Source organism: Sinocyclocheilus rhinocerous, unplaced genomic scaffold (genome assembly GCF_001515625.1).
Source record: "Sinocyclocheilus rhinocerous isolate Xijiao unplaced genomic scaffold, SAMN03320098_v1.1 scaffold487, whole genome shotgun sequence".
Taxonomy (NCBI): domain Eukaryota; kingdom Metazoa; phylum Chordata; class Actinopteri; order Cypriniformes; family Cyprinidae; genus Sinocyclocheilus; species Sinocyclocheilus rhinocerous.
In genome coordinates, this window is record NW_015662061.1 from 407,452 (window position 1) to 418,908 (window position 11,457).

The 11,457-nt window shown below is 37.0% G+C and overlaps 1 pseudogene; it reads left to right on the plus strand.

Moving 5' to 3' along the window:
- Positions 1 to 3,384: 3,384 nt before the first annotated feature.
- LOC107727416 (interleukin-1 receptor-associated kinase 1-like) overlaps positions 3,385 to 11,457 on the plus strand; it is a 14,415-nt pseudogene continuing 6,342 nt past the window's right edge.

Below are 11,457 nucleotides of genomic sequence, written 5' to 3' on the forward strand. Positions count from 1 at the left end.
GCATTGCCACTGACATAAATGCTGAAAAATATGTACTACTAAACCTTAATCGGAGTCATAACACTCAGCACTTGTTACATTTTTTCATCTGGTAGTTCAACTAGAGTAGGGTGTTGTTTTGGATGTTTGCCGTCGTTTAGGGATTGAAATGCATGCGAGAGAGAACTTACCGGTCCTATTTTTTCAAGTGAGTTTTAGAGTAGCCTTGTTATCTGGTATGTCAAATACGTTTAAAGAAAAAAATTAGTTTTTGTTGTGTAGATTAAATTACAATCGACATTCACAAGGAACACTGCTTATTTATTTTCTCCCTAAAGTCTTATTAAGATTGAAAGCATCTCCACTCTCTTCCTCCAGCCTCCCGCTCCCTCAACCCTCACCGGGAAGAGGCATAGAAAATAAAAGAGCGTTTCTGCTCAGAACAAGGGCTATGTAATCATTTAGAGTAGTCAAAAGCAGATGAAGGAAATTGATTTTTAAGTCAGAGGAGCACACGGTCTGGTCCTCGCTGTATAGACAAACTCAGTTAACTGCTTGACGTCAAACAAGAGACTTTATAAGTGTTAAAGTCAAACACCACGGGCTCACCCTCTGTCCTCGGCAGAGTTTGAGCGCTCACTTAACCGGCGGCTGACGTTGTGTCCTGTCTGTGGTGAACGTCTCCCTGGTTTGACTAAACTCGAGCTGGAGATTGGAGGTAGACGAATAGATTCATTTGCCTTGAGCTCGGCAAGCACATTCTCAGTTACAGGTTCAGAATAATAGCGAAGGAACGAAACCTCCAGACATGAATTGAAGTTACGACTCACAAGCTGCATCAGTCTGGCTGAAACAGAAAGGGTAGTGCCTTTTTTTGGGGGGAGACTTACTAAGGTGGTAGAAGTGACCTTTGATTCTAAAGAAACACCTTTATCCCAATGAAGCAACGTGGATGGTGAATTTACTCAAATGCTTGGATTTTATTCGGTCATTTTTCATAGGTAGAACGTGCACTGGTGTGTGTGTGTGTGTGTGTGTGTGTTGTAACTAGGATTTCATTGTTCATTTTTCTTTTTTTTCATCAGCTGGGCATTTGTGTCCACCTACAAATGATGTATTGTTAAAAACCCTCTGCTTTATGAACTTCTTGCTTTTTGTAGCGCTCAAAGCCCACTGACAAAAATGGAGCCCTACAAATGGGTAAAGACAGAATAAGATGATTACTTTTATTATTTATATATGTTGGTTTGTTTGAATTATTTCCTCATTTGTTTGGGGTTTTTGTGCCTCTGGCAGTGAAATATGCTTTGGAATGTCCTTGTGTCCCTGTAGCCAAAAAAACATGCTATGTACGTGAACATGTATCAATATGCATGATTGCCATTAGAAGATAGGACATTGCTTGCCCTTTACTATTATATATAAGATGTTTTCAAACAGCACTCTAAGAGCTGAGCCCAACCACACCAACCGAATCCGAAGGGTTTCATGAGGTATAAAATACTGAATGTGTTCTGTTTAATGAAGGTTGTGCACTTCGGTCTGTTTGATATGAACAAATTTATTTCATTGAAGTATTTTTTTGATTTAACTGATGGTAGCTGAGTTTGGGCTGTTAACGCCACTACTTGTGGCTAGAGTAATTTGTAGATTTCTGTGTTAGATTTATTTTTATTAGTAGACTTTTTTTTTTTTCAATTATAAATCATTGGAAATAGACCGTTTTATCTTCATAGCAATAGTATGATAGTATACCCAGCAGATCGGAAATGAGTTTTCTCCTTTAGTATGTCTCTGATTTGTGTAACAGTAGGAGTGAAGTAAAAGAAATTGACCCTTATGACTAAAATGCAGCACTTTGAATTGTGCAAGGAGGACAATTTCAAATCAAATGAAACAGAAGTTAAACTTCAAGAAATAGATTCCAGATCCACCATGGTAGAAAGTTCATGGTCTATCTAACATAGTCTTGTGCCTTGAAGTTTCAGTAATAGAATTTATCTTTATACTGTAGTTGTATTTTTATTCTGAGTCCTGTGTTTGCCTCTTGTTGGTATTCAGTGCTATGGATGTATTAAGGATTTATAGAGATCAAGAATATGTTTGCCTTGCTTTATTTTCTTAATTGAGAAAAAAAAAAGGATAACATTAGGGAGATGTACTTGGGCAATATTGACGATGTAAAAAGCTATAGGATTTTGATGTTTGTTTTTTTTCATCCCTGTTATGTTGATTGTCTCACAGTTTAATGAGTACTATGTGTTTGTTGGGAAATATTCACCATTTTGACATGACCATAAAAAAAACTTGGCCTCAAACATAATCTTCCAATCCCATTGCATTTTATGAGAAAAAAAACAAAACCCTTCAACCTTGACCGGAAGGACAACGAGTCTAAGATCTGCACTTTATAAAGTATGTTTCCCGGCAGGACACCCATTAACTTTTTGTATGTATTTTTTACCCTTGTCCAAAGCAGTTTTGTTTTCATATTACTTTTTGATTTAGTTTTAAATAAAAGGGATGGGTAGTATGTATCTAAAAAAAAAAAAATGTTATTTTAACCAAACAATCCTAAAGACTATGTGTCAGTGGTTATTCACCATCTGCCAAGCTAAGTCCTTGCCTTCCTGAAAGTGAAAAGTATAGTTTGTGTCTACTTTTATAGTACTGTGTTACTGTATCATTTGTTTGCCGTATGTAACAGATACACAATAGTAAACAACATTTACCTGCTCTCTGTCTAAAACATTTATTTGACTCACATCACAAACAAAACAATGGTAGTGTTGTCATCCTATTGTAAGATTCATATCTATAATTTAATAATGTGAGGAAAAAAACGTGAACAAAAGAAGGAAAAGTACTAATGACTGAAATCTGGAAAGCAGAATCAACATTTCAGTTTCAAATAGAGTTTTGCAGTTGAATTAAAACAATGGTTGTTGCTCATATTGTACACTAAGTTCATTTAGTAATCACTCGTGTTTTATATAAATGCAACTTTAATGTCTTTTTCAGACAAAAAAAAGTTTCTAATGCATCAGTACGTCTGGCATATAGCATCACTTGAAATTTTTGAGCATATGGCTCAAAATGCAAAAGCGGCACTAAATATCAGGACAGTGAAATTTACACTATTACTAAATGTGGAAAAAGGGAAGTGGAAGATGTGAGTAAGACGTGATGGCGAATGAATTAACGAACTCTACTATGGTGAAGGTGACGGGTATGAAATAATAAACGTAATTTGACTTGGCCTCTGCAAGTCAGAGCCGGAGAAAACGCAACTGCTGACGTAAGAAAGTGGGCGGCAGTAAGGTGCGGTATCGTCAACGGTGGCTCATGAATATTAATTAGGTGACGCACAGGTTTAGAGATGACGCAATAAATATTCATCACGGTTTGTGACGGCTGCTGGTGGTGACTCAAAGTAAAAGACAAAAAAGACCACTATCACAAGTGAAAGCCACAAGCAGGAAACTCCAGCGTTGAAGGACCACGTAAAACAATATCAGAGCTGATTAAAGAGCAAAAAGACAAACAAAGCAAAGAAGAAAACTACAATAAAGTTAAATTTTTGAAAATGTCTGGAGCGGAGTTTGATACGGAGTTTCTGTACACCATACCCGCGTCTGTTATGAATGACTTTACACGATTTATGGACTCACTTTCACACTTAGACTGGATATTATTCGGTAAGAATTATGTATTTATGTTTAGTTTTTCATTAGGATGATGTTGTAGTCATTTATTTAAATCTGAACTCGAAGCCCAGAGGATGTGTTGATTAGCACACTTGCTAACTGGCTTAGCCATCTGAGCGGTGACGTCAGAAGTCAAGTTTTTGATCAATTCGTGAAATGTTTATTTCTTACAGCCATGGTTTATTTACTTAGTTTAGTTGTGAATAAAGTTTGTACATCTTTGTAATGATAATTGTTTGGTTTTGAATGTGTTTGAGGTAACTACAATGTTTCGCTAAATGTCAGGATTGTTGCCCTGGTCTCATGATCGATGGAGTAAATAATTAGTAATGTTTTTAAAAAGTTAACAGCTGTTCAGCAATGGACGTGGATCACTGGGGTTGTTTTTTGTGTCCATTGATTCAGGTGAGATGCTGAAATTTAATCCATCTCATTGCTAAATCACAGCTTTCACGGGATTGGAAATTAGTTTAGAAAAGATGGTATTTATGTGAAGTAAATGTTTGCCAGTGTTGTCCTTTTATCCAGGTAGCTGGAGAATGTCAGCTAGAACTTTCTACACAGTCATAATAATGATTCTTCATGAAGTTTTGGCATAATAATGATTCTTCATGAAGTTTTGGCATAATAATGATTCTTCATGAAGTTTTGGCATGAATGATTCTCTTACACAATTGGAACCAAGTCCCAAATGTTCACTGCAGCTTCACAGGTAATATTGGACCAGACCGAACTACGCCTTTTGGAGCAAAGCCCCAGACGGACAGACGACCTCATGCACAAATGGGGCTGTCGCAACGGGACGGTTGGAGAACTGCTGAAGATTCTTGAGGGCTTGCAATGGTTTAGGGCCCGTGATATCATCCTTAAATGTATGTATGCTTTCTATATCATTGTGTCTTGTCATTTGCTTGTTTCTGTTGTCTCTACCACATCTGATGCCCTAACCAGCAAGGTTGTCAGGTGGGTTTTGTGGCTGTCATGAAACTCACATGGTAGTCTTGATTTAGGCACTTTATTGACAGGCAACACATTTAAGTTATGAAGAAACCCAATGCTGTCAGGTGTGACAGTTTTCTGCTGTGATCACACGTGCTTATTTGTCTTAGTTTCTGTTCTCTGATCACTAGATAGGCTGTAGGCATTACAGCTACAACCGATTACATCCTCCTCTGACAGCTACTGAAAAAACAACAACAACAAATAATTAGTTATATAGTTATTTCATCTTAAACAGTCCAAATTGACCGTATTTGCTTTGTTAAAACACATTTTTCTGTTTAATTTTGCATGATTTATCAGTGCATGTTATTTCAAAGAAATAAACTGTCCCTATAGTCTTTCATCAAAATACAACTACTTACATATATAATGCAGATAAATTTGCTATATTGGCTCATTTAGTTATAGCAATTGAGGTTGAAATTACAGTTTTTAACACAATATTTGCAATATTTGCACTACTTTGTTGTTGTTGTTTTTTTAAACAAATAGTGTATTATTCATTGACATGGCTAACATGGCTAACAGGAACTGACATAAGGGAGAGGCATAAGGGAGTACTTTTGTTGGTCTACTAAACTTGCATTGGCAAATGGCAGGTAATCTCAAAAAGGCCAAATATCTGCCAGTAAATAGCTTAGTCTTATATATCACACTGTCATCAGTAATAATATTAGATCAATGTTGTCATTGTTAACTAAAACTAATAAGTGTAAAAAATGTAATTAAAATAAATCAGAAATAAAATATATTTTAGATAAAAACTTAAATAAAAAACAACAACTTAGAAATGTTGCCTTGTTTCCAAAATAAGTAAAAATTGAAGTGCTAAAACTGAAATAAAAATTTGAAAAAAATGATAATATAGAAAAAACAAATATATATAATAACAAAAGCATATAACAAATTACTAAAACTGAAGCTAAAATTATAAATATGTAAATATAAATAATATAAAAATGTCAATTCAAAATTAAACATTAAACAATTCATTGAACATAGAAAAGGTGTGTGTACTACTAACTGATATATTTCAGTTTTATGATTTAGTTTTGTGCAGACACTGCATGCCATTATACTTAGATAATAAATCCGTTAATGTACTTTTCTATGCATTTCCACAGGCAGACGTATACCGCAGTTTCGTTCAGAGCAGCCTTCAACAGTGCCACCAGTCCCTGCATGTCAAAGCAGTACAGTCACCTTTGTCAAAGAATCTCACCCTGTCCCCGGTAACGTTTTATTCTAAGTATAGTGCTTGCATCTCTCGAACATGATGATATTCTTTTTAAAAATGCAAGTTGACTGCTTCTAATCAGAACATCCGTGGTAAAAATGGTCATTTTGCTTTTCCAGAAGTCAGGCTTCTACCCAAGCCTAGCCCCCCACCGCCTGATCTGGACTCTATGGATTCAAGAATCTCAAATATAGAGGTGCTTCATTTGATTAAAAAAAGAAATTCAGCCATTAAAACAACTAATAGAAAATACTTGATAGGTTGACCGTTCATTGTTTTTATTGTGCTGGTGAGGCATTAGTCAGCATGACTCTTCCTTTAGTCAGCATGACTCTTCCTTTAGCCATCATGTTTTTCTTCCTTACAGTCTCTTAATCCACTGACACATTTGTGTCTGTTCATAGTGCCCGTGTGCGAACCGCATGGATCCCCCGCCTCTTTCCTCTACTGCAATGAGCTGGCCGTGCACTAAATATCAGGACAGTGAAATTTACACTATTACTAAATGTGGAAAAAGGGAAGTGGAAGATGTGAGTAAGACGTGATGGCGAATGAATTAACGAACTCTACTATGGTGAAGGTGACGGGTATGAAATAATAAACGTAATTTGACTTGGCCTCTGCAAGTCAGAGCCGGAGAAAACGCAACTGCTGACGTAAGAAAGTGGGCGGCAGTAAGGTGCGGTATCGTCAACGGTGGCTCATGAATATTAATTAGGTGACGCACAGGTTTAGAGATGACGCAATAAATATTCATCACGGTTTGTGACGGCTGCTGGTGGTGACTCAAAGTAAAAGACAAAAAAGACCACTATCACAAGTGAAAGCCACAAGCAGGAAACTCCAGCGTTGAAGGACCACGTAAAACAATATCAGAGCTGATTAAAGAGCAAAAAGACAAACAAAGCAAAGAAGAAAACTACAATAAAGTTACATTTTTGAAAATGTCTGGAGCGGAGTTTGATACGGAGTTTCTGTACACCATACCCGCGTCTGTTATGAATGACTTTACACGATTTATGGACTCACTTTCACACTTAGACTGGATATTATTCGGTAAGAATTATGTATTTATGTTTAGTTTTTCATTAGGATGATGTTGTAGTCATTTATTTAAATCTGAACTCGAAGCCCAGAGGATGTGTTGATTAGCACACTTGCTAACTGGCTTAGCCATCTGAGCGGTGACGTCAGAAGTCAAGTTTTTGATCAATTCGTGAAATGTTTATTTCTTACAGCCATGGTTTATTTACTTAGTTTAGTTGTGAATAAAGTTTGTACATCTTTGTAATGATAATTGTTTGGTTTTGAATGTGTTTGAGGTAACTACAATGTTTCGCTAAATGTCAGGATTGTTGCCCTGGTCTCATGATCGATGGAGTAAATAATTAGTAATGTTTTTAAAAAGTTAACAGCTGTTCAGCAATGGACGTGGATCACTGGGGTTGTTTTTTGTGTCCATTGATTCAGGTGAGATGCTGAAATTTAATCCATCTCATTGCTAAATCACAGCTTTCACGGGATTGGAAATTAGTTTAGAAAAGATGGTATTTATGTGAAGTAAATGTTTGCCAGTGTTGTCCTTTTATCCAGGTAGCTGGAGAATGTCAGCTAGAACTTTCTACACAGTCATAATAATGATTCTTCATGAAGTTTTGGCATAATAATGATTCTTCATGAAGTTTTGGCATGAATGATTCTCTTACACAATTGGAACCAAGTCCCAAATGTTCACTGCAGCTTCACAGGTAATATTGGACCAGACCGAACTACGCCTTTTGGAGCAAAGCCCCAGACGGACAGACGACCTCATGCACAAATGGGGCTGTCGCAACGGGACGGTTGGAGAACTGCTGAAGATTCTTGAGGGCTTGCAATGGTTTAGGGCCCGTGATATCATCCTTAAATGTATGTATGCTTTCTATATCATTGTGTCTTGTCATTTGCTTGTTTCTGTTGTCTCTACCACATCTGATGCCCTAACCAGCAAGGTTGTCAGGTGGGTTTTGTGGCTGTCATGAAACTCACATGGTAGTCTTGATTTAGGCACTTTATTGACAGGCAACACATTTAAGTTATGAAGAAACCCAATGCTGTCAGGTGTGACAGTTTTCTGCTGTGATCACACGTGCTTATTTGTCTTAGTTTCTGTTCTCTGATCACTAGATAGGCTGTAGGCATTACAGCTACAACCGATTACATCCTCCTCTGACAGCTACTGAAAAAACAACAACAACAAATAATTAGTTATATAGTTATTTCATCTTAAACAGTCCAAATTGACCGTATTTGCTTTGTTAAAACACATTTTTCTGTTTAATTTTGCATGATTTATCAGTGCATGTTATTTCAAAGAAATAAACTGTCCCTATAGTCTTTCATCAAAATACAACTACTTACATATATAATGCAGATAAATTTGCTATATTGGCTCATTTAGTTATAGCAATTGAGGTTGAAATTACAGTTTTTAACACAATATTTGCTTGAGATTCACTACTTTGTTGTTGTTGTTTTTTTAAACAAATAGTGTATTATTCATTGACATGGCTAACAGTATATATTGGAACTGACATAAGGGAGAGGCATAAGGGAGTACTTTTGTTGGTCTACTAAACTTGCACTGTTATTGGCAAGGCCAAATATCTGCCAGTAAATAGCTTAGTCTTATATATCAGACTGTCATCAGTAATAATATTAGATCAATGTTGTCATTGTTAACTAAAACTAATAAGTGTAAAAAATGTAATTAAAATAAATCAGAAATAAAATATATTTTAGATAAAAACTTAAATAAAAAACAACAACTTAGAAATGTTGCCTTGTTTCCAAAATAAGTAAAAATTGAAGTGCTAAAGCTTGCATCTGTCGAACATGATGATATTCTTTTTAAAAATGCAAGTTGACTGCTTCTAATCAGAACATCCGTGGTAAAAATGGTCATTTTGCTTTTCCAGAAGTCAGGCCTCTACCCAAGCCTAGCCCCCCACCGCCTGATCTGGACTCTATGAATTCAAGAATCTCAAATATAGAGGTGCTTCATTTGATTAAAAAAAGAAATTCAGCCATTAAAACAACTAATAGAAAATACTTGATAGGTTGACCGTTCATTGTTTTTATTGTGGATTTATAGGCATTAGTCAGGATGACTCTTCCTTCAGCCATCATGTTTTTCTTTCTTTCAGTCTCTTAATCCACTGACACATTTGTGCCTGTTCATAGTGCCTGTGTGAGAACCGCGTGGATCCCCCGCCCTTTTCCTCCACTGCGATGAACTGGCCGTTTGAGGAAGTACAGAGATGCACATGCAACTTTTCCCCATGCAAGCAGATTGGAGAAGGAGGTTTCGGACACGTGTATAAAGCTGTGATGAGAAACACAGAGTTTGCTGTGAAGAAGCTGAAAGAAGTATTAGAACAGAACTAACAAAACAAACAAATATGGAAAAAAAATCTTACCAATCCTAAACTTTAGAATGGTAAAGTCTCTAAACTCATTGCTGGACTCTTTGAATCAGCAGCATTTGATAGGGTTAACATGAATGCTTGGGAGGGACAGCAATAATCAATCATGAATATGCAATCGTGTATTTTGTATTTTTTTTAGCTTTTTGTTTTTTCAAAAATTTTGTGATTAATTAAAATGACAAACATGAAGTCACTAACCAACCAACTAGTCACTAATTTTAGATGAATTTTGGTGTGGGCATCTTTGAAATCACATCACACATTACTGAAAGTTTTCTCTCCTAAAAACCCAAACGAGTCCTTGTAAAGTCAATATTATGTAGGTGTTCTGAGTTTCTCACACCACAGAAAAGTGTATTAACCACTCAGCCAAATTTGAATGATAAAAAAATCTTCTAAGTACATAAGTTATCAAAATGGGCGGTATCAAAAAAAAAAAGGGCGGTATACTCGTGTGAGCGTCACTAACGGGAGCAGAAAGTGTCCGGGGAGGGGCCATGATCGGTGGCTCCTGACATCGACAGTTATTATAATGTTAGGGGAGGGGCCATGATCGGTGGCTCCGATGCGTCATCGACAGTTATTATAATGTTAGGGGAGGGGCCATGATCGGTGGCTCCAGTGCGTCATCGACAGTTATTATAATGTTAGGGGAGGGGCCATGATCGGTGGCCATCATCGTGCCACCGTTTTAGCCCCGCCCAAAAAATTGCAGAATTGGTGAAAAACTGTTTAATGGTCTAACTCCACTATTCAGCACTACAGAATTCACAGTCTTTGTAATGTGTTTCAGTAATACATTTGTAACATTTATAATGCGTTTAGAAACAATTATCAGAATTGACTTTACAGGGACTTTAATTTTTCACTGATGCAAATTCATTCCCCACTAGTGTCTTAAAGTGCAGCTGATTGCACCCATTACATTTGTAAAACCTGCAATCACTGCAAAGTACCTTTTGATCGGGATGAGTTAGTCAATGAAAAAAATTAAAAACAAAAGTAAGCATTTGGGTCAGTTAACTTGTTTGCCACTGATGCTGCTAAAACACCATCACCCAAAATGCTTGGAAATTTAGGGACATTTCACTTTCACTTCACAGTTCCCAAACGATAAAATCCAGCACTAAAATTTTCCTTTTTGCTGACTATATTGTTCCACTTGGACATGCATGTTAATCATTAGGGTACCAACCAGTCATGTTCCCTCTGTTACAGCTCTAACATCCTTTTAGGGAATCACTTGGAGCCCAAGCTCGGGGACTTTGGATTGGCGCGTTTATGTCAGAACCCCAACAAAACCCCAGGCAAGACGTCCACCGTGGCTAAAACAGCTACGGTCCGGGGAACTCTTGCATACCTCCCAGAAGAATACCTGAAGGATGGGCACCTAGGAGTGGAGATCGACGTCTACAGCTTTGGAGTGGTGAGATGCAGCTCAGATGAGCAAAGCAAGTTCTTCAAATGCGTTACATAAAATAAATGGGAGGGGTATTATTTTCCTTTTAGACTCCAAGACTTCATGCACAGATCTATTCTGACATCTGACCGTATCAGATTTTTTTTTGTCCCGTCCATTGCCATGGTTTTCATTGTCAATCATAGCATTCTAAAACATTGCCTGTCTGTGATTGGCTACAGTGCGCAACGCTGCAAAAATACATTATATACAGAAACCTCACTCAAATACGCACAGGAGCATTTGAAAGCAGCCATGATTGACATCAGTTGTCATGGCTGTGAGGAAAAAAAAGGCAAGTGAAGTTGGCTCACTGTCTGTAAAGCGAAACTTTTAACATTATCACAATATTTCCTGATTTTATACCTTCAGCAGAGATATCAGTATAATATGTGACCCTGGACCACAAAACCAGTCATAAGGGTCAATATTTTGAGATGTAAAAATTGTGTATATAACATATAACATATAAGTGGCATATAACCACTCCAGTGGTTTGAGTCTTACCTATCAGATAGATCCTTCAAAGTATCTTGGAGAGGTGAGGTGTCCAAGTTGCAACATCTAACTACTGGGGTGCCTCAGGGCTCAGTTCTTGGACCACTT